Source organism: Crotalus tigris, unplaced genomic scaffold (assembly GCF_016545835.1).
Source record: "Crotalus tigris isolate CLP2741 ecotype Arizona unplaced genomic scaffold, ASM1654583v1 scf7180000018101.4720394464:4744507, whole genome shotgun sequence".
Classification (NCBI taxonomy): domain Eukaryota; kingdom Metazoa; phylum Chordata; class Lepidosauria; order Squamata; family Viperidae; genus Crotalus; species Crotalus tigris.
Window position 1 is genome coordinate 1,877,038 of NW_024096823.1, and position 26,642 is coordinate 1,903,679.

Consider the following 26,642-nt stretch of genomic DNA (forward strand, 5'->3'; position numbering starts at 1 on the left):
AGACAAATTACTCAAATTGTTGTAAGAAAGATGAGTAAGGCAAACATGTAACCAAATACAGAAAGTTATCAAACCACTGAAGCTACTATACAAGTAGTTGACAATACAAAGTAATTAATTGTAATTTTGGAATATAAATCTGACATTAACAGTGCCTATTATGAAAATGGTTTGAAAGCCAAGGGAAATAATCAAAACAATTAAAAAACTAAAATTAGAATATTTCGGACATATGATGCGACACCCAGAAAAATAAGGCATACTCCATTTAATCCTCCAGAGAAAGATTGAAGGCAAACGAGGTCCAGGCAGAAGAAGAACATCATGGCTTCAAACTCTAAGGGACTGGTTCGGACAAAACTCAGCAGCACTTTTTTGTGCGGCTGCTGATAAAAACAGAATCAGCAACATGATCGACAGCGTCTGATAACGGATATGGCACAAGAAGAAGAAGAAGTGCAGTTGAAAAAGCAGAGTTGCAGAAAATTTATCTTGCACTCCCCCCCTTTCTTAATTTTTATTTTCATTGTATTTTATGCTACTTTTAAACAAAATTACAGTGTTGGAAGGGACCTCTAGTTCAACCCCCTGCTTTGGCAGGAATCCCTACACCATTTCAAACAAATGGTTGCTCAGTCTCTTCTAAAAGATCTCCAGTGATGAAGCACCCACAACTTCTGAAGTCAAGCCATTCTACTGGTTAATTGTTCACACTGTCAGGAAATTTCTCCTTAATTCTAAGTTGGTTCTCTCTTTGATTGATTTCTATCCATTGCTTCTTGCCCAGCCTTCAAATGCTTTGGAGAATAGGTTGACTCACTCTTCTTTGTGGCAACCCCTGAGATATTGGAAACCCTTGTACTTCTTTTCATTAAACTAGACATATTCAATTCCTGTAACAATAGCACTTAGACCTATATACTGCTTCATAGAGCTTTACAGCTCTGTCTAAGCAGTTTACAAAGCCAGCTTATTGCCCCCACAATCTGGGTCCTCATTTTCCAACCTCGGAAGGATGGGAGGCTGAGTCAACCTTGAGCCAGTCAGGATCGAACTCCTAACAGTGAGCAGAGTCAGCCTGCGACATTCTGCATTCTAACCACTGCACCACCAGGGGTCCTGTAACAGTTCTTTGTATGTTTTAGTCCCCTAATCATCTGGCCCCACAAATGGTAAAAAGGGGGGGGGGAATGGGATGAGTTGGACAAATCCAATCCAGGATTTCCAGAAAGATTTATCCATCCTTTTCAACGAGAACAAAGCTTTAGGACTATACTTGGGCATCATCAGTGTAGATGGAGTAATTAAGATGAAAAGGAGAAAGATGAAAAGAAGTCCCAAAGAAAGACAGTACGAAATAAAAAAAAAGAGGAGCCAACATTGAACCCTAAGCAACATTAATGATGAAGAAAAAAGTTGGAAAATAAAAATACATAACAGGAAAAGTATAGAAAGAAAGTATAATGGGAATCATTGGTGTGAAGTGCCAATGGCTGGGAACTCAGGTTGCACATAGGTTTTCATGGGTCTAAAATATCAAATGTGGCTGATTGGTTTTTATTATTCTCAACCCCACTTACCTCACACAGTGTTTGCATTGAGCAAAACAGGAAGAGGAAGGAATATTAGGTATGTTCGCCAGTGTGAGTTATTTATAAAAATAACATAGGCATGTTAAAAATAAATACAATTAAAAAAAATAAAAGGCACCAGAGTTAATTATTTTCTTTATACCGCCAGTTAGACATTAATAAATAAGACAGTGCCAACTTGGAAGATTGTTCCACTTGGAAACCTATGTTGATGGTAAGATAGGGAAGAAATTGAAAAAGAATACTTTTAAGTAGAAGTAAACTGAAAGATAATGGACGGAAATTGGAACATACAGAAGTTTCAACAGGTGACTTTCTAAAGAGAATATAGAAGATAAAAGTAAATATATTTCTGTATCCAAAAAGGAAGATTTGTCTGGAATGTTAACATCTCCCTAAATCACCAGAAGAGGAGCTGAGTCTAATAATGCTAGAAGCCTTGAAATTAAATTCCTTAACAAACTGATTACTAGTACCAGCTGGGTGATAAATGTGTGCAATTAAACAATTTGGTGGAAATTTCATTATTAGAGCTAAAAATCCAAATGAGTTATTGGTTATTACTAAAAAGGGCACAGAAGATAGCAATTTGTAACCATGGTTTAGTAATATAACCACACTACCCCCCTGCCCTGTGAGTCTAGGGGGCTGCATTTATTGATAGATTCTGTTATAAAAAGTTGCAGCTTTAACCATATTTCTATGGTAGTTGAAATTCATAGGATAGATTGATCAGTTAAACATTCTGATACAACCTGTGCTTTTGTAATTGATTAAATGTACTATGCTACACTTCCATAAGCAACTTTATGAATGTGGTAGTTTTATTTATTCATTTGTTTGAGGATTGGAATTGATGATTCTCATACAGTGGAGAATGCAATACATCTTGTTTTATTTTATTTTACACGGTCTACCCTATAGGATAGATTAGACTAAGACACCAATGCCCTACAAGTCTAAAACTACTTTTATTGCAACAGCCATATTAACAGAATATTGCAAGCTCGAATGTGCTTCCTTACCCCCCTCAATTTATCTTCATGTGAATTAGGGAGAAGCCTCTCTAGGCATTTTCTCAAATTAGTTTCTTAGAAGGGACTTAATCCACAATTGACATAAGCATACAATTATATCAAGTGTGCAATTGAACACATTATACAGATACCGTGCTTCCCCGAAAATAAACCCTAGCTTGATTTTTGGGGGTGGGCCTAATATAAACCCCACCCCCCAAAATAAGCCCTAGTTTTGGGGCTAGACACACATCTAAAAATCGAGCTGGGGTGGAGCTGCCCCATGTGCCCCACACCCAGTTACCTTGCAGCCAGGCCTCTCCTCACCGGCCCACTTCTTCTGAGGCCTCTTCTTCAGCCAGGACTTCATTTCTCAGTCACAGATATTTCCAGAAAGGCACTGCAGCCGAGAACTGAGCTATGGATTCAATCCATAGTTCAATACTTGGTTGCATAGGCCTTCCGGAAAGGCCTGATTACAAAATACAGGCCGAAATGCAGCTGCAGAATGAAGGTGCTCCTTCGGCTGCAGAAGAAGTGGACCTGCTGGGCGAGGCTGTCAGTGCTGGAGATGAGTATAAAAGACATCCCCCGAAAATAAGACCCCGTGCCTCTTTTGGAGGCAAAAAAAATATATATATATCCAGTCTTATTTTCAGGGAAACACAGGTAGTCCTTATTTAGTGACCACAGTTGAGACCTTGTGAGAGTTCTTTGCAACATAGCATAGAAAATCTTTACACAATGCTTTATTGCAGCACACATCTTTCCCAGCAAGAGGCTATCACTCTGGGTCAACTCCACCTTCTTTACCAAGTGATGTTGCCATGTAAATACATTTTTAATACTCACTCCTTTATACTCAGTCTTTTAATATTAAGTTCAAAGCCTATAAAATAGCATACAGCTTTTGCCATTTTTCAAAAGTGATTGCACCAGTTGTGATGAGATGCTACCTCAGGGTGTCTGCTCCTTTTCTAGTTGCTACCAAGCACCAGCAGGATATGCTGCTCAAGGTAGCTTGTGGTCCTGGTGGTTGACTGACTCTTTGTAATAGCTTTCCATCTCCAGACATCGCTTCCTGCTTTTTGCCTGTTTGCCATTTTCTTTTTATTTTCTCCTATGGCCCCCACTCACTCTGTCTTAGCATTTATTTTTCTAAGATAAGTTTTACTTTCCTGAGGGACCAACTGGGGAAGATCTTTTCATTCTAATTTAAATTTATATTCATACCTGTCCTAAAAGAAAGTTTGAAGTCATTTCTTTGTAATTCTCTTTTTTTTTGTTTCTGCACTTTTGGTTTTACTTTTTCTTTCTTTGTTTACATTTTTTCTCTTTTCTATATTAATTATTAGTTGTTAACCTTTCTAATTTAAAAAAAAATCTAATATATTTAACAGCATAACAACAGAAATAGTATTACAGGGAGTCATCGACTTCCAATCACAATTAAGGCCAACATTTATGTTGCTGAGCAAGACAGTTGTTAAATGAGTTTTGTCCCATTTTATGACCTTTCTCACCACAGTGGTTAACTGAAGTTGTTGAGTTAGTAACATGGTTGTTAAGTGAATCTGGCTTCTTCACTGACTTTGCTTGTCAGAAGATCGCAGAAGGTAATAAATCACATGTCCCAGGGACACTGCAATCATCATAAATATGAATCAGTTGCCAAGCGTCCAAATTTTGATCACTTGACCCTGGAGATGCTGCAATGGTCGTAAGTGGGAAAAATGGTCATAACTCACTTTTTTCAATGTCATTGTAATTTCAAATAGACACTAAGCGAATAGTTGTAAGTTGAGGACTACCTGTATGTGACTGATGAACTCTCCAGTGTTAAAATAGAAACATATATGATAAATAGTGTCCTTCAATGGCGACTAATGGCCTGTAAGCCAAATCTTTCTATAGATGAACCCCATTTCAACAAAATAACATCATATTTGGATTACAGGGAAATAGTTTTATGTTATGGATCAAACTTATAGCAACTAAAGTAAGAATACTATAAAACCATTTGAGTAATTCCTAGGACATTATTGTGGTTTAAGAAAGGAAGCTATTTTGGAATTTCCGCAGGCCTATATCTCCATAAATACTTAACAATGGTAATTGGGACTGGAATTTCCATTGCTCAGTGATGTCAAGCATGATGTCACATGACTGCACCACTGAGCAGCAGAAATTCCAGCAATTCCAGTTATCATTAAGTGAGAGTGTCACATGATTGCTGTTTGTGACCCTGCTGCTGGTGTCCCCATTGACTTTGCTTCTACGACGTCAACAAAGAAGGTCACAAATGTCAATCAAATGACAATGATACGTTGGGATGCTACAATTGCAAACCAGGCATTGCAATCAACATACAGTAAGTATGAGGACCGGTTGTGACTATCACTTGTACAGCACTGTTATAAATCTGAAGGTTGCTGAGCAAATGACTGTTAAGTGGGGACCACTTTTATATTCTTTTAAACTGAGCAGCACATAGGCGGTTTCTTTATTCCTGTGCCGTTTAGCTTTCCGAGGTAGCATGTTCTGATCTCTGTATACGTTCAAAGCATTTCCCATTGATTCTTTGGAAAATTGTGCAACCGCTTCCTTAAGTAATCAGAATTGTGCATCAGCTAAAGATACAAATTCATTGGGTTGTAATTATGTGATCTCATTAGGCACCTTACTCTAGAATAGGAAATCAGTGATTAAATTTCCATTCAACATCTTCCTTCGTCAGTCACAAAACAAGCATGATGATTATCCCATAATAATTGTGGAGAGTAAGCCTTCATTATTACACCACTAATTGTTTTTATTTGAGGACTTTGGGGAATTTCATTTTTTTTTTTTAATAAATTGTTCAACGAATGCTGACATAGTGTGTTCTTTCTATTGTGCTCAGTGAAGCACAACCCATTTTCTGGGTTATTTCAGAATGCAAGAAGAGCAGTTTACTCTGTCACAGAGCAGATTCGCAACAGTAGAATATGTAAAACAATTACAGTAGAATAATTAGATTCGTATATGCCATATTGTTTCTAAATAATGTATTTTGGGAACTCGTGAAATGATATTATAAAGTATGTACTGAGCCTGACTTCCCCAAAATGCAACATGAACTATAGCCTCTTACATTTCCTTTAGAGCAGTGTTTCTCAACCTTAGCAACTTTAAGATGTGTGGACCAACTCCCAGAACTCCTCAGTCAGCATACAACTGGGGAATTCTGGGAATGGAAGTCCTCACATCTTAAAGTTGCCAGATTTGAAAAACACTGCTTTAGAGCATCCTTTCCCAGTGTAAAGCCCTCCAGATGTGTCTTTTGTCTGGGCTGACCGATTTTATGGGGATGTGAACAGTTCTCAAAGGTGCTAGGATTGAAAAATTAAATATATAATTATATATTTTGGGAACACATGTAATGCTGGGCAGAATCTTGTCCTCAATATGTAGAAATGTCTTTAGCCTAGGGAAAAAAAATCATCCCATTCTTGTCACAGAATATGTAGAATGTTTTTAGAAATTACAAGAGGGGTCAAGAGAGGTCTGTTAGGTGGGGAAAAAAGGGGGCTTTATCTTTTATTTTCTTGCTCGGAGATGTCCACAAAGAGTAGAAGGGGAAAAAAAAGTAAAGATAAGATCCAAAATGATAAAATCAAGTTCTGCTTGTTTTTATGTGCATCAACATAGCTTTTTTTTTTATTTTACTTTTATACTCTCCACCTCCCAGGGCTGCAAGATACTACTTTCTTCTTGGGTTGATCAGGAGACGGGGGAAGTTCTGCGGTCTCCTGATTATTCCTCGAAATATCAATAAGCAATAACTGTGAGAGTATGGGTTTTTAGTCAGTCGCAGGGTTTTTAGCTAAAGCAACAACACACTGATTCCCTTCAGTTACCTTCTTTGAAGTAAGTCAATGTCTCTCTTTGGCCATTTCCAACGATTAAAGAAGGGGAAAAAATCCTACTGCTCATTTTTTTTAATTTGGTGTCACTTTTTTTTTTTTAATTCAAGGGAGCAAAAAAGCTTTAGTCTCTCCAACCTGATGTTTTCCAACTCTCATAGCAGAAAAATTGTAAGCTGGTAAAGGTTGTCTCTAGTTTAATGTTTCTCCATCTCAGCAACTTTAGGATGGGTGGAATTCAACTCCCAAAATTCCCCAGCCAGCATCAGGAATCCTAAAAGTTGAAACCCGCATATCTTGAAGTTGCTGAAAGTGAGAAACACAGTTGTGATTGCTTGTTTCTTTCTAGGGTTGGGTGAATATTTGCGGTTATTCTGAGTTTTCTTGCATTTGATTTCTAAATCAAAATGCACATTTTTACCAAAAACCTGGCCATTTGAGACATGAAATCATATACAGCCTGTCGGTCTGTTCTGATGACCTTCTCTAACCACTGTTTTCTAGTATTTGGAGGCAGAAAATATACCCAAATTCTAAACTCTGCAATAGACTAGCTACCAAGTAATGTGGTTTTAATATAAGAAGACTAAATAAGCTTAGTGAGACTTTATTTGGATTATTTTTATTTAAATAATCATGACAAGTGTACTTTAGGGCTTATATTGCTGAGTTTTGTTTGTATCCTGTTTTAAAACGAATCAATGGAAAGATTAAGTCAGGAAAGCTAAGGCTCAAGAATAAACTTGCAACAAAATTCAAAAATAACAAAAACAACATGTAAGAAACAAGAAAAAAGTCAAGGAAACTATTGGTCCATTAATGGGAGAAAATGGCAAGACGATGACAAGCAACAGAGAGAAAGCAGAATTGCTTAACTTGTCTTTTGCATCTGTCTTTACGCACAAGGAAAAAACAGTCCAACCTATCAAAAACAAATTAGGAACGCAAGTCAAAATAGGCAAGAAAATGGTAAGAGAACACCTTCCACCCTAGATGAGTTCAAATCACCAGGACCAGATGGATTACACCCCAACGTTTTGCAGGAACCGGCCGATGTGATTTCAGAATCACTGAACTATATCTTTCAAAATCTTGAAACACCAGGGAACTACCAGAGGACTGGAAAACAGCTGATGTTTTTTCCCATCTTCATAATAGCAGTATTCCAATATCTCAGGGGCTGCCACAAAAAAGAGGGAGCCAAGCTATTCTCCAAAGCGCCTGAAGGCAGGACAAGAAGCAACGGATGGAAATTAATCAGGGAGAGAAGCAACCTAGAACTAAGGAGACAGTTAGAAAAATTTGCCTCCAAAAGTTGTGAATGCTCCAAAACTGGAAATTTTTAAAAGACCAGATAGCCATTTGTCTGGAATGGTATAGGGTTTCATGCCTGAGCAGGGGTTTGGACTAGAAGACCTCCAATGTCCCTTCCAACTCTGCTATTCTATTAATTTTTGTCAGTTATGGTCAGGAGGTTATAAACCCAACATTTTGAAACTATTTTCAGCCCTAGAATTCTCAGAATTCTGTGTCTAAATCTAGCCTTTAGTATTAATATATGTTTTTTCCCCCTTAGCATTGCATCCTTTGGGCTCTTTTCCAAAGAAACGGATATAGATTGTTTGCAGTTTAGGTTCAAATTGTTATTGTGCATCACTTACATATAATTATCTACAATTGTTTTAATTGGTGTTATTATCATTCTTCATTTTTGTTGAATTAGCATATTATCTATTTAAATTGTGCATTATTTTCCTCATCCAAAAGCATGGCTTTCTCTGCGCATTACAGTATAGGTCTGAATTACTGCTGCCCGTCACTATCACAACTGGCTTAACTGCAGAAAATGTACATCCAGTCATTGCTCCTTCCATCCCTGTGATATTATTATTTCCAAATTCACTGCTGTTTGGGACATATGGCACATATAAACATGGCATTTTCCAATCAGAAAGAAATACTGAAGATCTTTTCAGTATTTTCTTTTGAGGGATGATTTTGTTTCATTCTAAAAGCACAAGGAAGAAAGTATCTCTGTATTTCTAACACAAATAAAGTTTTTATATCTCCTGTGGTGCGTAAATAGCTTGCCCTGTTTACCTTGAAGACGAAGCAGTAAATAGGGGGGGTTATTTTTAAATTTCTAAATTTATTTGTTGGAGAGATTTATTTGATTGATTAAAAAACATGTTATCGGATTTCCTACTTTGATTTTTTTTAATGAGAGGCAAATGAAAGGAATAACTTGGATGTTATAAGTTGTGCAATTAATGTAACAAATTGTCATTTCATCAATAAGAGTCTTTGTGCTCTTTAGAATCTAATAGTTCAGTAATAAGAAGTGGATCGTCTATCATGGGTTATTGTCATGTCTCGATTGCCCTGAAGTGTGAGTGTTTTATATCTCAAATGACGATGAAATGACAATGGTGATGATGATGAAAGTTTCTATAGTGCTCTCAGATGTTCAAGATTATCTATTGATTTTATAAAAGTCTTGCAAGTTCAGTCAGGATTGTATGTTGACTCCATATTACAAATAGTGGGACTAAAGATGTGTGAGGAGAAGAGTTGCTTTAGAGAGGCATAACAAATAAAAGATTCAAATAAAATAACAAATAAAAGACTAGAGATAGGTCAATGAGAAGATTTTGACCAGGGGTCTTCAAACTCAGCCCTTTTATGACTTGTAGACTTCAACTCCCAGAATTCCTCAGCCAGTGTGCCTGGCTGAGGAATTCTGGGAGTTGAAGTCCACAAGTCATAAAAGGGCCAAGTTTGAAGACTCTTGCTTTTGACTAACCAAGTGCTCCGGGGAATGCTTTGGCTTGGAAATCACTATTTTGGGCTTTCTGAAGGGCTGGAGGAAAATTAATCTAGCTATTTCTGATCAATGAAAGTGACATTTACCTGTCAATGGCGAAATTAAGATATCCCTTCAGTATCTTAAATTTCTTGCTCTTAGAAAAAAAAGTGAAAACCAAATGTATCCCTGCCTGGTCTATCTGCAACTCGTACTGTCTTCTTCTCTCACTCTAGGATCAGGGTCAGCTTTTAAATTCATTGTGTGCCATAGGTAAAGTAATAAAAAGGAGGGAGAATGAGAAGGAATAAAAGTGACAAGCATAAAAAAAAAGAAAAACTTCATCTCTGCACTGCACATTCAGACCAAATTTGAATTCAGCTGTACATTTTGGGGGAAACAGAAACTCTCTGCTTTTCTTACTTAATTCTTTTTGGTTCCAAACACCTGAGGTAAAATTATTCTAGTTGGTCACATGGCCAGCCATTTAGTCTGGATTTGGCATTTTTATCCACCTATTGAGTCCTTCCCAAGAAAGGCTTATGAGTGGGTGCTGATCAATTCTTCATCTCCCTTACCCTTTTCTTGACCATTTCTGCTGTTATTACAAGTTCTTTCATTTCAGCTTTTTTCCCTTATTCTACCTCCTTTATTCAAACTGCATTCTTACTGTATTTTTTCGAGTTCTCCTATAGCCATGTCCAGAACTGTACTATTGCTTTTTTATCAGGTGTTGCCTAGTTTACTGTGGTCTCTCCACTGATGGATTGGCAGAAACATTTCTGATTTGACAGATCATTGAAAGGAGATGCTAGGTTTTAATCCTTTTCACTAGATTTTTCTCCAGCATGTAGGGAATGTAGACTCCATGGATGGGTTTTAGAAGTCCTCTAGCCCAATTAGACCAATCAATTGAAGTTGCCATGCCCCTGCTAGGCCTGACCATGCCCCAGTTTCTTTTTGGTTTCAACTCTGAAGAGACGTGGAAATTTGGCTCCCGAATGTAAATTAGGAGGACAGGTAGTATTACCATTAGTGGATTCTTCATTCCTTCTGTAATCTAGTTCAGTGCTGGTCTCAGTGCTGCCCTAGCCTACATTTCAGCTTTGTTTTCTCTTGCCTGGAAAGCTTCCACCACTGACCAGCTGATCGTCGTGATCGCCGCTTTTTGCACAGCGTAGCGATCGATTTCCTTCTGGTTATAGCCTTCCCCAGTCTCCTTTCTGTTCATTCTACCAGATTCTTCTCCTGTGGCTTTCCTTACAGTCAAAACTCCGCATTAGCTTTCGCCTGCTTTATTTTCTTTCACGGAATGTTGTGGGCACCATTGTTCTTTTTCTCCTGGTAATTTTCGTTGCTCCTTGCCTGTTAATTCCTGGGGGGCTCTTTCGCTCAAATTATTCCTTTTTGATCGACGAGAGACAGTGTTCCTTTTGCAATCCTCTGGGGATATAGGGGCTCCTATATCCCTCATTGAGTACAGGCCCCTTTCTTCTTCTCCATTGCAGCCGCCATCTTAGGCCACCAAGTGGCTGGCGAGGGGGATTTTTTTCCTGAATCAATTCTCCTTGGGTTTTTTTTCTAAATCTTTTCTCTGCATCGTGCTAGTTCGTTCTCATCTTCAGTTATTATATGTACATTTGCTTCAGATAAACAGTGTTACACACTTCCACATCCCTGTCTGCTAAATTACTCTAACTATTCAGTGACACAAATTGGGTTGTTTCTTGCATTGCCTGCTCTCCATGTCTGCATCTAGTGGATGACTATTGCTGTCCTAGCTGACACTAAGTAAGACATGAGAGTCTCCCATTAAAAATAATAATAATAAATAAATAATACTGCGAATAAATAATAATAACAACTCAATTGTTTACAGTATTAAGAACCAAGGACACTGGACAATTGAAGGGGGAGAGGACAGCTCCCTGGGTGAGGCGCGACTTACATCGCGCAGTGTGACTCCCCGTTTAACGGCGGGCCAGACTCCACAGACCCTCATGTAGGCCTGTACCACCTAGGTGGGCCATAACCTTATCTCCTGCAGATCAGGACAGCTTCAGAGATCTTCTGGAATACTCCTGTTTTTTATTCAAAATGGCGGATAACACCGTTCCATAGGCTTCCACTTCCAGTGGAAATAAGAAATGCAAGTCGCCCAATCAAGAAGTGGCCACAAAGGTCAAGGCCAAGACTAAACGGGCCTCTAAGGTGGCTGAAAAGCAGGCAGGTAGCAGACATAGGGCATTGGAAAAATAATTTTCCAAGGCCCAACAACGTGCAGCGGAGGTTCAACCTGCCTCCACTTCCTCTACTGCTGAGGGTCCAAACTCCTCACCTTTTGCACGGGCTTGGTCCCCTGAACAAGCTCTAGAACAGGGTCCCTTACTTGGATTCAACCGGGATCACCTTTCTCTTTTTGAACAGGATCTGAGATTGCAGGTCCAAGATCCGGTTCCGGTCACCAAACTCATCTCTCCCTCAGTGGCGTGTGGAACCCCAGGGAGTTTTTCCCTCACTGGTCCACCTCAGATTCCATCGGCATCTTTCATTCCGACGGCGGCGGGCCTCAGATCCCAAGAACAACCTTCATTCACTGCCCAGCTCCAGGCCATGATTTCACAGGCGGTGGCTCAAGCCATGGCATCTTCTGTGAGGGCCCCACCAATCCCAGGGCCGTCAAACCCCCCTCCATCTACGGGAACTGCATGGCCCAGGGATTATGAGTTCCCAGATCCGGCCTCACCACCGCATTCTGGTGGTATCTGTATATTCTGAACAGGCCCTCGAAGAGGATCAGATGACGAGGACATTCATTCAGAAGCCACTCCCCTGGTTGGTGTGTTTAATCCTACTTCTTTCCCTTTGCTCTTACTTAAGGCCTGCACCACTGGAAAGATTTAACCAGTGAAATCCCAAGCGTCCGATCAGGATTCCAGCCAGAGTTCTGATCCGCTGTTCTCAGCACCAGTTACAAGGACCCAACAGATCCCTTGCCATTCCATGTTTTTGAAATCCATTCAGGATCAATGGGGATCCCCTGGTACCTTCTCAGCCCTTGGGGGAATAGATTGCAAACTCTTGGATACGGTCTCTACCCTCAATGATGCACTGGAGGTTCCGGGAGTAGGCAAGTCTCTTCCTCCCATCCTGTCAGACTCCAAGATCCCAAGGGATATGTCTGAGGCTCTGAAGGCCGAGGACAAGAAATCTGTGGTTTCTTTCCGTAGAATGCATCAGGCCTCAGCATGGGCGATAAGAGCTTCCACATCAAAATCCTTCGCCAGGATTTTGCTAATGTGGCTTCGTGAACTTCAGTCTAGGATCTCCCCAGACAAGGTAAGAGTGCACCAGGACATCACAAAATTGTGGGCAGCACTAGAATACATGGTGGACGTGTCCCTGCAATCAGTCAGGTTTTTGGCCTGGGCCATAGCCTCTAACGTCGCTGCATGTCGGTTGTTCTGGCTTAAGAACTGGCGTGCCGATACCAGACACAAATGGAGGGTGGCTGCTGCCCCATATCAGAATGGTCACCTCTTTGGGGAGGTCCTCACTCTTTATCTAATTGAAAACAGAGAAAAGAAGAGAGTACTCTCTCACCTCTCCAAAAGAACAGGCAGACGCTTCAATCCATACAATCTCCATCCTTCCTTTCGGACAGGCTCAGACCTGGTGTCGGGGAACTGCTCTCAGCCCTTTCCAGCGGGGTCGGACTGTTCCTCGGACTGGTCCGGCTACAGAGACAGGCCAAAACCACAATTTCAGGGCAAGCGGATCTTTCATGGCAGGGGAGGTCGTCCCTTCTGTAGGACAAAATGACTCGGAACGGACCCCTCCTATAGGCGGCAGACTGGCTTATTACTTCCACAAATGGGAATACACCACCACAGACACTTGGGTTCTCACCACCATCAGGGACGGCCTGTCCCTGGAATTCTTAGCATCCCCTCCTTGGCGATTCATCGCCTGCCCCCTATCGTGAAATCCCGTAAAGCAGGGTCTCATGAAGGAAGCCATTCAACACCTTCTAAACATAGAGGCCATAGAGCAGGTGCCATCAGATCAATTGAGGCAGGGATTCTACTCTTCGTGGTTCCGAAAGCCTCAGGGGGATGGAGGGCGATACTTGATCTCAAGGTCCTAAATTCATACCTTGCATATCACAAGTTCAAAATGCAAACTCTTCACTCCATTTTGGCCAGCATTGGTCAGGGGGATTTCCTGACGTCAATAGATCTTACAGAAGCTTATCTTCATATTCCCATACATCCAGGTCACAGACAGTTCCTGAGATTCAGGTATTCCAACCATCATTACCAATACAAGGCTTTGACATTCAGTCTTTCATCGGCCCCCAGGGTCTTCACCAAGGTCCTGGCGGTTCTTGCTGCACAGCTCAGATTGGTGCTGGTCTGCATTTAGTGCTACTTGGGCGACATTCTAATCCAGTCATCCTCGGCACTGAACGCCCGCTCGGACATGGCACTAACAATCAAGACGCTTCAGGACCATGGTTTTCTGATCAACTTTCAAAAGAGCCGCTTGATTCCGGTCAACCGACTCTTACACTTGGGCGCAATAATAGATACCAACCTGTGCCAAGTGTTCTTGTCTCAAGAGCGTCAGGTCATCATACGTACACTGATCCTCAAAGTGCGCAGGGAAAAATGGGTGACCCTACTTCTGCTCTCACAGCTGTTGGGAAAACTGATTTCCTGCATTGCCATAGTGCCTTGGGCCAGACTTCACACGAGACAACTCCAGTGGTTTTTGCTCCCCTACCAGAGGCGGAGTGTAGCCTCTTTTCCCCAGAGGGTACGGGTCCCAGCACAAATCTCTCATCCCTTCTCTGGTGGCTATCCCCAGCTTTGTCCAAGGGATCTCTTTTCAGAGAACCAGTTCGAGTGACCTTGACCACAGACGCCAGCCTATTTGGATGGGGGGCACACCTCCAACTTCAGTTCACCCAGGGCCGTGGTCCCAGCGGGATCTCAAGGAAAACATCAACTGGCTGGAGCTCAGGGCCATTCACCTGATACTTCGTCATTTCCGCAAAACGATTGCGGGTGGCCACGTGTTGGTCCTGACGGACAAGGTGTCGGCAAAGGCCCATGTAAACAGGCAGGGCAGAACTCGATCTTGGGCCCTGATGTCCATGGCTCAGTTACTGGGATCATGGGCAGAAAAGAATCTTCTGTCCCTAAAGGCGGAGCACATATTGAGGGTGGAGAACCGACAGGCGGATTATCTGAGTTGCTCTATGGTAGATCATTCAGAGTGGTGCTTACATCCCTGCCTCTTTCGGGAGATCATGCATCGGTTTAGTCAGCCCAGGGTCAACCTATTAGTATCCCCAATGAATGCACAACTTCCCTGTCTTCTCTCTTGGTTTCCCTCCCAGGGGTTGGAGGGAGTGGATGCCCTCCGCAGTCCTTGGCCAGAGGGCCTACTGTATGTCTTCCCACCCCTTCCTCTGATTCTGGCCGTCATCAGAAAACTGTTGCAGGAACAAGTGGAGTTGATATTTGTGGCCCCACACTGGCCGAGGCGACCATGGTTCGTGGATCTCATGAACCTCACCTTAGCTCCTCCATGGAGAATTCCTCCAAAGTGGATAATTTTAACACAAGGGGTCATTTGACACCTAGATCAGCAGTGGTTCCAATTAGCCGTCTGGCACCTGAACGCCAGTTCCTGACGCGGGGATCTTACTCCCCCAGAATGATGTCCATGATTCAGGCCTCGAGTCGGCTGGTGACAAATCGGATTTACGATGCCACTTGGAGGAACTTCTGTAACTGGTGTGACTGCAAGGATTTGTCCATCTCTTCTGTCACTATCCCGAGAATTCCTGGGTATCTCATTGATGGAGTGGATATGGGTTTCGCACCCAGCACTATCCGTAGGCAAGTGGCGGCACTCTCCATGGTGTTCACCTGTGCCAACTCCGCACCATTGTCTCATCATCAAAGGGTTTGGTCCTTTATCAAAGGAGTTACTAACAGCAAACCTCCTGTAGTCCATTGTTATCCCACTTGGGAGCTACCCCGAGTGCTACAGGTTCTTACAGGATCCCCCTTTGAACCTCTCAGGTCTTGCACTCTTTGTCTCTTGTCTCTTAAAGTGGCCTTCCTGGTTGCCATCATTTCGGCAAGGTGAGTTTTGAAACTGGCTGCCCTTTCTGTTAGGGAGGACAGAGTGGTACTGCAATTGGATCCTCTGTTCATCCCCAAGGTAAACATATTGTTTCACTGGGCTCAGGAGATCATGTTGCCGGACTTTTGTCCCAATCTCTCACATGTCCTGGAGAGGCTGTGGCACTCCCTGGATGTACGCAGGGCTCTGCGATATTACCTTAAGAGGATTGCTCCTTTTCGTAGGTCAGAGGCACTTTTTGTCTCTTTCCGTACGGGTTCCAAAGGGCAGAAAGTTTTGTCTTTTACTATTGCCCAGTGGATTAAGGCCTGCATTACTGAAGCTTACCGGGTTTGTTCTTTACCAGTTCCAAACCGTCTAATGGCGCATTCTACGCATAGCGCTTCCACATCAGCGGTGTGGCAAACTCAAGCCTCCATTGTTAATATCTGTAAGGTGGTGACGTGGTCATCCCCTTCCCCTTTCACACATTATTACAAGCTCGACAAATTTGCTTCTGCAGAGGCATCATTCAGCCATCGGGTCTTACAACAGGTGGTCCAATTCGGCACCGACACTAAATAAAAAATATATATGCCTATTATATAGGTATGTTGAAGATGATAAACTTACTAATACTCCTTCCACACAACAATCCTGAAAAGTGTTGATCTGAGAGAGTGTGATTGGCCCAAAATCACCCAGCTGGCTTTCATCCTGAAGATAGGCCTAGGACTTACATTACAATCTCTTGCTTTCTAGGCCAACATCTTAAAAATTTCCCCAGGGCTGTCCAATCTTGGCAACTGTAAGACTTGTGGAATTCCCAGAATTCCCATCCAGCCATAATGGTTAGAGAATTCTGGGAGTTGAAGTCCTCAAGCATTAAAAGTTGCTAATTTTGGACACTACTGCACGATCCAATACTGACTCAGACAAATTTTATCAACCATTCAAAAGTACAATTTAAACGGGCCTACTTATGTCACTAGTGGAAGCTCTCTGGGTGACGTTCAGCCCACCAGCCCAACTTCCATACAGTTCTCGGTTGGCTGTTGTAAGAGGATATAGGAGGAAGGGAGATTTATCTTTGGTTTCTTGCGCTCCTGAGGAAAACGTGGGGATAAATCCTTGATAAGTAAATGTTTACTTTCACTGCAGCTTTTAAAAATGTTACAAGAGATTGTTAGTCACCTGTCTTGTCAGTCCTGAGCAGCAAAGTGCATAGAACCAAATTAAGCAAGACAGGTACTGATCTTAAACAGACAGCATTTCCTACAAGCAAACGTATTAATTTCAGTTTCATACATAACATTTAGATTTGTTTCTTCCCTCCCCATGGCTTGAGAATCTAGAAAATGAAGAGGAAAATAAATCAAGAAAAGGAAAGCTGATGTAAAAGCAGTCCTGTGCAATGCACATCCTTTCATGAAATCAAGGCTGTTTCCGAGAGCAAATTCTCTAGTGTTTTGTCCAGTCACCATGTAAATTATTCAACCACTGAGTAATCCACAGAAATCTAGATTTTATTTCCTTCTATGCCGTCAATATGAGTTTTAGCCCCAAACAATGATAGTGAGTCATTTTGCTATCACCCATTAAATCAGATTTTAGTTAACTGCTCCAGCAGTTAAACACAGCAGAGGCATAATATTGTGGGGCATCACTGAAAATATAACTTTCCAAGCAGCAAGGTATTTGTTTTTTCCATGATACGAAGAAGCCTATTTTCTGGGAGATGGTCGATGTGCAGTCTCTCATGGACCAATGTGATACACATCCATAACAATTTTAAGAGTTAAAGGAAGCTCATCAGACTGCTTTTACAGGGTTCAAATCCAGTAGTAAAACTGTGGTTGGTTGGCTTTCATATAACAGACTTTCCTTTTAGGTTATAAGGTAAGGAGATGTTTACATTGTTAACATAAAGCTGTTTGGAGTGTCTTCATTGTTATGTATCCACTCTCTCTCTCTTTCTTGTTTTTTGTAAGAAATGTAATAGACATCACCTGAAAGGAGCAGTTGTCTACCATCTCCATTATTCCATTTTCAATTTTGGAAGTGGTGAAATATTTGTGTCATAAATTATTTGGAGGAAGTGATCTGTAGAATTCAGTCATTATCGGATGAAGACAGAAATCACAACACTGCAGTGCTGAAACAACTATTATCTGAAGCTTTGGAAATGGGTAGGGCATTGCATGAAATAGCTGGCTAACAACTGGAATACTTCTCGAGTAGTTGCTACCATGTTGGCACTGCATATAAGCTCCCCAATCTCTGCCAGTTCAAAAGCCACACTGGGTTTTGCTGGCATGCAAGGCGCTTACTTACACTCCATAAAAGTGTCCTGAATTAATATTTAATTTAATGTTATTTTATATTTTGGAGCAAGAGGAAGAGTTGTCACCTGAGTAATAAGAGTTGGAAGGGACCTTGGAATTAGTCCAACCCCCTGCTAAAGCAGGAAACCCTATAATATTTCAGACTAATGGTTGTCCAATATCGTCTTAAAAACCTCTAGTGTTGGAGCACCCACAACTTTTCGAGGCAAGTTGTTCTATTGATTAATTGTTGTGTTAGGAAATTTATCCTTAGTTCTACATTGGTTGTCTCCTTGATTAGTTTCCATCCAATGCTTCTTGTCCTGCCTTCAGGTGCTTTGGAGAATAGATTGACACCCCCTCCCTTCTTTGTGGAAGTCCTTTAGATATTGGAACACCACTATCATATCCCCCCTAGTCCTTCTTTTCATTAAACTAGACCTATCCAATTGCTGCAACTGTTCTTCATATGTTTTAGCCCCCAGTCCCCAAATCATCTTTGTTGCTCTTCTCTGCACTTTTTCTAGCGCCAGGTACCTTCTTTTACTTTTTGACCACCCTAAACAATAGCAAAAAAAAAAAAAAAAAAATCCACAGAATTTGGTTTCTGAGGCTGTAAACTTTTGCTGCTCCTTGGGAGAAGAGAAGAGCTGAGCTGAGCTGAGCCAATCCTTGGGAAAGTGGGAATGGGAAGAATTTCTGTCTGGCTGCAGCAGCTTTTCCCAAATGCAGACAGCAACCCCAGTTTTATTCCCTCACATGGCATAAATGCATTAACCTTGCGAATTTTCAAGCTTCCTCCTTCCGTTATATATTCAAGATGGACAATATTTAATATTTATTTGCTATGTATATGTAGGGATGTGGGTCTATACTTATGCTGTTCATAGTATGTATTAGGTGTGTGTCATGTATATGTTTTATTTTGAGAATAGGCAACTAAATTTCATTTTTGATGTGTGCCATTGTGCCCACAGTATAAAAATGACAATAAAGGTTATCTTATCTTATCTTATTTAGATGTCCTACTGGAACCAAGACTAAAGAAGGGAAGTAAGAATATCTTCTCCCAATTCTACTACTTCATTTTTTTTTCCTTTCTACCGGAGATTTATGTTGTAAATGCAACAAGGTCTAAAGTGTAATGCTCAAATATTTGTTTTTATAAACTACTGGCATGATCCCCCAAAGGGGCATATCTAAACTTTTCATTTTAATCAGCGGTATTAACTAGGAACAGAAAATGTCCTTATAGCAATCAGCCATGCTTTATAAAAACAACAAAAGATTACTGTCATACAAAAGTCAATAAAGTCCCTCAAGGGAGACCATCTTTTTTCACTTCCACCCTTTTTTTCCTCACATATGTTTTATGTATCTATAATTTACTAAAATAGGTGTACCAAAACTATCCCCCCCCCCCCGCTGAACACAGCTATTTTAGCTTTTTTTTAAAAAAATGGAAAATCCTATGCTGACACAATTCTATGCTGATACAGTCCTTGGGGGTTTGGGTGTGTGTGCGGGGGGGGGACTGCTAAAAAGTGCAAAAGAAACAAATTTGCTCATTTCTGACAAGAACAGCACATCCAGAAGTACATATAGACACCATTACCTGGTCTCAGTTGCACACCTGATTGTAGGTATATCTTGATCAGTTCCTAAGAGATGTTGGCTTTGAGACTGGAATCTCAGTCTCAAAAATGAAACTGCTGAAATGTAGAGGCAAATAATGACATTTCATATTTCCCATATGAAAAAGAATTTGCTTATATTTTGTCTTGTATCCAAAGAGATAGGAAGGGAAGGGAAGGGAAGGGAAGGGAAGGGAAGGGAAGGGAAGGGAGAAAGATTGTACACACAAACTACACAAACTGGATCTTGGATTCTTAGCGAGTCTGTTAGCAAGTATTGCTCTGTGACTGTTTTTGCAATCGGTGTATAATAGATCATTTTATTTTTACATGCTTTTATTATTTGAACGCCAAAAACAAACAGAAAAGGAAACAATACACAAAGTTATAAAGAAAGGGATCAATCTGCAGTTACTTATAATCTGATACAATTTTTCCCTGGTTGTATTCTATAAGGGGAAATTATCAGTGGGAAATAAGCAGAGAAAATTAAATGTTTTCTTTGTGAGAATTTGTTCGCTATAATACATGGCATGATTGGCCACATTTCCAGGAGAAGGGAAATGCCAAGATTGTAACTGAACATCATATGTTTTATTTTGACAAAAAGAAATGGTTGGCTGTTGGGCTACTAGGTGAACCTTTAGACCAGCCAGGTAAATGTTTCTGCTGGCTTTTAGTAAACATTCAGACAAAGAATTGAGAAAGGGGTGGGCGGGTCAGGAAAATATGAGTTCTACATTTCTTGGCTCCATCTTAGTATTGATGGTTATATTACAAGTCAATCTTGTATCTGCAGGTTTTTTTACTGATATACGTGCCTGGATTTCTAGTCTGCTGTTCTCAATCATTATTTTAACTGAGCCTCTTTAGGGCTTTGTTAAGAAACAGATTACATTAAATTACCTAAGGCTAATAAAAGGCTTCTGCTAATGTGGAAATCTCCAAGCTCTGTGGACAAAAATTGTTCTCTTTTTAATACGTTGCCTTTCTATGAAGGATGTTTCTAAATTATCCCAGAAGTAAAACAAGAATAGGAGAAGAAGAAGAAATAAGGTAATCTGACACAGAATGGATTGTCTTGCTCATATGGGAGCAATTTTGAAACAGCTGTAGATAATTTCATTGTCCTGGCTTCTGTTTTGTCCTATGTGCTAATCCAATTTCCTTCTTCATGCAAGTAAATATTTTATTTTGGTCCTTGCTTATTGATTGAAATCAGGACTGGCAACCCCATCACTAAGTGATACGGAAACTAAGTGAAACATCATGTGATTGCATCAGACTTAAGACCTCACTTGTGCTTCTAGCATCAAGTGAATTAACATGGTCATTAAACAGACACATTAAATGAGATAGGAGTTTCAGTTTCACTTCTGCATTCTTTATTAATTCTGCTTGTTTGAAGTGAGTTATGAAGTTCATAATAGTAATCAGATGATTGTCGGATGCTGCAATGACCGTTAATGTAAGGATTGGTTACAGAGGTTTGTTTTCAACTGTTGCACCTTTAGTGAATGAATGGTCACTAAATGAGGAAGTTGGTAAGCGAGGACTTATGTATGTTTTCTTTTTAAATCTATTATTATTATTATTATTATTATTATTATTATTATTATTATTGTTGTTGTTGTTGTTGTTGTTGTTGTTGTTGTTGATAGAGTTGGAAGGGACCTTTGAGGTCTTCTAGTCCAACCCCCCTGCTCAGGCAGGAAATGGTTGTCCAGTCTCTTCTTAAAAACTTCCAGTGTTGGAGCCTTCACAACCTCTGGAGGCTGATTAATTGTTCTAACTGTCAGGAAATTTCTCCTTAGTTCTAGGTTGCTTATTTCTTTGATTAGTTTCCATCCATTGTTTCTTGTCCTGCCTTTAGGTGCTTTGGAGAATAGTTTGACTCCCTCTTCTTTGTGGCAGCCCCTGAGATACTGGAACACTGCTATCATGTCACCCCTAGCCCTTCTCTTCATTAAAGTAGACACCCAATTCCAGCAACCGTTCTTTATATGTTTTAGCCTCCAGTCCCCTAATCTTTGTTGTTCTTCTCTGTACTCTTTCTAGAGTCTCAACATCTTTTTTACATTGTGGTGACTAAAACTGGATGCATTATTCTAAGTGTGACCTTACCAAGGCATTGTAAAGTGGTATTAACACTTCACGTGATCTTGATTCTATCCCTCTGTTAATGCAGCCTAGCACTGTGTTGGCTTTTTTGGCAGCTGCAGCACACTGCTGGCTCATATTTAAGTGATTGTCCACTAGGACTTCAAGATCCCTCTCACAATTACTACTATTGAGTAAGGTACCACCTATACTGTACCTGTGCATTTGGTTTTTCTTGCCCAAATGTAGAACCTTAATTTTCACCATTGAATTTCATTTTGTTAGATAGCGCCCGATGTTCAAGTCTGTCAAGATCCTTCTGTATCTTAATCCTATCTTTTGAAGTATTGGCTATTCCTGCCAGCTTGATGTCATCTGCAAATTTGATGAGTTCCCCAAATATCCCCTATTGCTTTTTCTCTGTAAGGTAGTCCTCAGAGATTTGGAGTTAATTATGTCAACCATAGATTTTTCACAACAGATTTCATGGCTTTGAAATTTTGTGAGGAAAAACTCACTTGGATATAAATTTGTCAATCTATATTATGGCTTTGAAAGGCACCCCCAGTTTTAACTAGTCCTTTTATTTCCATCTTGTATTAAAAATTAGACATATTCTGATGAGCTTTTAATTAATTTTAATTTTTTTAATTAAACCCTTGTTAATTAATAAAAAGACTACAACGAATGCATGCTTCACAATAGTATTATGCTTCATCCTCAGTATAAAACCTAATTAGTTGATTGAGAAACTAGGATGATTTGGCTTGAACTAGTTCAAAGTTTATACCATCTGTATGGATTCATATTTCATTTCAGAACATTAAAGTATTCTTTTTGTATTGACTATCATTAAGATATGAAAAATTATAGCCCTGGTGTTTGGGGCAGAATGTATTAATATTTGTGTGCAGTATAACTTTTTGAAAATAATAATAAAGCATTATGTCCAGTGGTCCTCTTTAAATTTATAGGCGCAGTTGTGGGTGCTCCAACACTGGAAGTTTTAAAACAAGATTGGACAACCATTTGTTTGAGATGGAATAGAGTTTCCTGCTTGAGCAGGAGGTTGGACTAGAAGACCTCCAAGGTCCTCCCAACTCTGTTATTCTGTTAAAGTAACCTAGTCAGTCTTAGGGACAGATGGGTCAGAAAACCATGTAAAGGGTTGCTGCAAGGATCACTTGAGATATCTGTTGAATAAAGTTAAGGGAATTCACTTTGAGTTAGACCCTAGCTGTGCAGCTCCAGTTGAGTTGACTGAGGTCTAGCAAGGTTTTCTGGAAAGCGTTTGAATTTATTGACCCCAAGGAAACAGTGTCCATTTGAAGTTCTGGAAGGAAGTTTGTGGAAGAAGGTTTTGTGGCTGCTTTGAGTGTCTTTGATTAATTGAAGCTGTGGCTGCTTTGAGTGTCTTTGATTAATTGAAGCTGTTAGATTATGTCCATAAAAATATCAGAAGATCTCCTTGGACTAAGGGATGGTTATTCGGGTTTTCTCCCGCGTCAAATTGGAAGTGTCTTGGCAATGTTTCGACAAAATCTCATTCATCATCTTCAGGCTGGTGTTTTCGGCTTCGTGCTCCTAGAAGCATGAAGCCGAAAACACCAACCTGAAGATGACGAATGAGACTTCGTCGAAACGTTGCCAAGACACTTCCAGTTTGACGCGGGAGAAAACCCGAATAACCAAAGACATATATATATATATATATATATATATATATATATATATATATATATATATATATATATAATAGGAAATAAAATGATCACCAGGGTGATAAAAACTATAAAATTTATTAAAAAGCGCCTAGCTTTCGCCGTCACCTGCCGGCATCCTCAGGGCTAGTGCGCCAGGGAGTGAGAGAGTCATTTTTATAGGTGTAGTGAAGTCTGCGCACGACTCCTCGACCTCGTCATCGGGCCTGAATAGAGTGACTGCGCACGGCTGGTCTGTTCCTTTCTATTCATTTCAACCGCACGTTCATCTTCCTTCATCCTTCTTTCCCTCAGTCTTGGGGTGGATGGGCAAATGTCTTTATGATTGCAACAGTCTCTATCATAAAGACATTTGCCCATCCACCCCAAGACTGAGGGAAAGAAGGATGGAGGAAGATGAACGTGCGGTTGAAATGAATAGAAAGGAACAGACCAGCCGTGCGCAGTCACTCTATTCAGGCCCGATGACGAGGTCGAGGAGTCGTGCGCAGACTTCACTACACCTATAAAAATGACTCTCTCACTCCCTGGCGCACTAGCCTGAGGATGCCGGCAGGTGACGGCGAAAGCTAGGCGCTTTTTAATAAATTTTATAGTTTTTATCACCCTGGTGATCATTTTATTTCCTATCATGAACATTCCCAGGGTTCGTGTTTTTAGTTTTCTTAAACATATATATATATATATATATATATATACACACACACACACACACACATACATAATATGACACGATTTCTTGATATTTTATAGGATATATTTCAAGAAGCTACAATATGCTGCCCTGAAGGAATCTATCACCCATAACAAGTCGGGATTATCATGGTCGAACAGTCCATTTTGCTTTCAACCAAAAGTGGCCAAAAGCTTTGCATGTTTGGCAGCAAGGACTGGACTTTTGGAGAAAGTGTAACAGGTAAGGCCTCTGCATCCTTTCTGGCAACTTTATAAGGCTTCAGAAAGGAATTTATTCCAGTTTTATTCCTTAATATGTGAAGCAGCTGGTTCGGCAAAAAAAAGTTTTTGTTTTTGTAACTGCGAAATCTCAAAACAATCAATTTTCTCTTAGCGGCTCTTCCTGTCCTTGGACACACAAATGTTTAATTACATTTAAAAAAATATTTGATTACAATAGATGTACTGTACTCATAAATCACCAATATAACAATAAATTATACTGACAATTTTTCTATTTACTGATACAATGACAAGATAAATATTCATTTGGGCCATTTTATTTTATTTATTGTATTATATTTTAGTCAGATAGTATGTATACAAAATAACTATCTTCGTATTGTTTTTATATCCTTTGCAAGTCTCCTTTGTACAAATAAAATCAGTTCAAATATACCATTATCAAATATTCAGTTTTAGAAAACTGCAAACTCCAATCTCATCTGCCTTCTGCGTTTACTTTTTTAGAACTTCTCGCAGTTCATCCTCCCTTATTTCCCTTTCTTTGAATATTAAATCATTCCTTAAGAGGGGGTTCTGAAATAATCTTTCCATGCTTACCATGCAACAGTTGTATCCTCCGGGAAAAGATTTATTTGTTTGCTTATTTGTTTGTTTTTGAAAACTAGAGAATGAGTTGTTATTTCACATCTGGGGTATTTAACAGCACTTCTAAAATTTCGGGAAACATGATAAAATAAGTTTATATGAATACTTACCATGAAATTATTTTAGCTCCAGGCTATTTCCTTGGGCGAGGAGAAGAAGCTAAAAAGTTATGGGTCTCAGAGTAAGTCTGTTTGAACAATATAGCATTTTTGGAGATGTGCTGGGATAATGCTCAGATACAGAGATTATCCACAACATTCTCCCTTAATTACAGCACTAAGTGGTTCTCTTGTGGGCACACCTGGGGTTCTAGAATTCCAGGAACATCTCCTGAAATATCTCAAGAGTAGGAAGATCAAGAGCTAGTTCCTAATTTTGGCAGTGCTTACATATTGTAGACAGTGTCAAGACTATATATCTTTTGGAGATTGTATAATATAGTTGGATTGTTTGGAGATTATGTGACACGGTTGAAATAACAGAGATACGTACCAAAACAGAGAGTGGTCCAGCCCTTCCACTCTATTCTCAGCGAAAAGGTTTTGATGAGTCATTTTAAATATGTTCAAGGACAGGAAGAAAAATCTTTGCAGCTTACTGACTTCATTTGTGTGTATCATAATGAGTGGGATCAGCTTGCTATTCCTCCTTCATCTTTGCCTGTGAGGGTGAGAATCAATTTGTTTAGCCAACAACAGCTCAAATTGTGGTGGTAGCTATTCTTCCCCCATCCCTTAAAAGATATTCTGTATGGATGACAGCCTGTATTTTTCTTGTTTTTAAATGACAGAGCTGGCAGTGCCTCCCAGCACAAATTATGCAAGAGAGAGAACTGAAACTACAACCTTTATTTTACTGTGATTTCTTTCCCTCAACTGGGAAAACAAGAGATGATCACAACTTTTTTCTCCCCTGATCATTATGTTATATATGCTAGAATCTGTTTCTGCTTCCCCATTCATCCAATCACCGCAGATGAACCATACCTAGACCCCATTATTCTGATTCTAGGATATACCGTACGAATCTAACACTAGCCCGCCACTCCCCCCTGCTGAAAAATTGCCAACACATCTTGTTTCACAGCCCTATTATAATTTGAACTATCTCTCCAAAAGAGGAGAATTTTTATCCCGTTTCTCAGAATGCCTGGAATCAAGCAGATGCTCAGCTGAGCCATGACTTTGTTCCTATGATGGTAGCTTACATTTGCATAACATGTGTAAGAATAGTCGTATTCCTGGGGGGATTAAATCACACTGTTCCTTTTCCTTTTTGGAGGGGCCAGAATTATACTGTATATCTGAAACTTCTGCAATTTTAGCCTCCTGGGCTATGAACTTAAATGTGTGATACATGCTTTCTTGCTTCACTATTTTAAAAGTGGGATCTTTGTTTTTATATTAGCCTATATTTCATTTTATTTATTATTATTATTTATTAAAAAAAATTATATGCCGCCCAATCCCTAGGGACTCAGGGCGGCGTACAAAATTAGAACAATAAAAATAACAATAAAACAGTAAAATAAGTGCATTCATACAGCATGTCCCAATCGTATCCCGGCCCCCACGGGGACATCAACCCCAGGCTTGCCGGAACAGGAGAGTTTTAATGGCTTTCTTAAAGGCCAGCAAGGTGGGAGTAGTTCGAATCTCGGGGGGAAGTTGATTCCACCAGGTCAGAGCCACCACAGAAAAGGCCCTTCCCCGAGGGCCCGCCAGCCGACATTGTCTGGCCCACAGGACCTGAAGGAGGCCCAATCTGTGGGACCTCACCGGTCTCTGGGAACTATGCGGCAGTATGCGGTCCTGTAAGTAACCTGGTCCTAAGCCATGAAGGG

General features: G+C 40.2%; 1 protein-coding gene across 6 annotated transcripts in view; it reads left to right on the plus strand.

Annotated features, from left to right (window-relative positions):
• The window catches only part of LINGO2 (leucine rich repeat and Ig domain containing 2), a 684,882-nt gene that overhangs the window by 472,990 nt on the left and 185,250 nt on the right, over positions 1–26,642 (plus strand). For 5 of the 6 annotated variants that reach the window (XM_039347805.1, XM_039347804.1, XM_039347803.1 and 2 more), the window contains one exon: positions 23,987–24,149. The exons of the other annotated variant lie outside the window; for it this stretch is intronic. The gene's annotated coding sequence lies outside the window, so the exon portion shown is untranslated. The remainder of the gene's footprint in view (positions 1–23,986; positions 24,150–26,642) is intronic. 6 annotated transcript variants of the gene reach the window in all.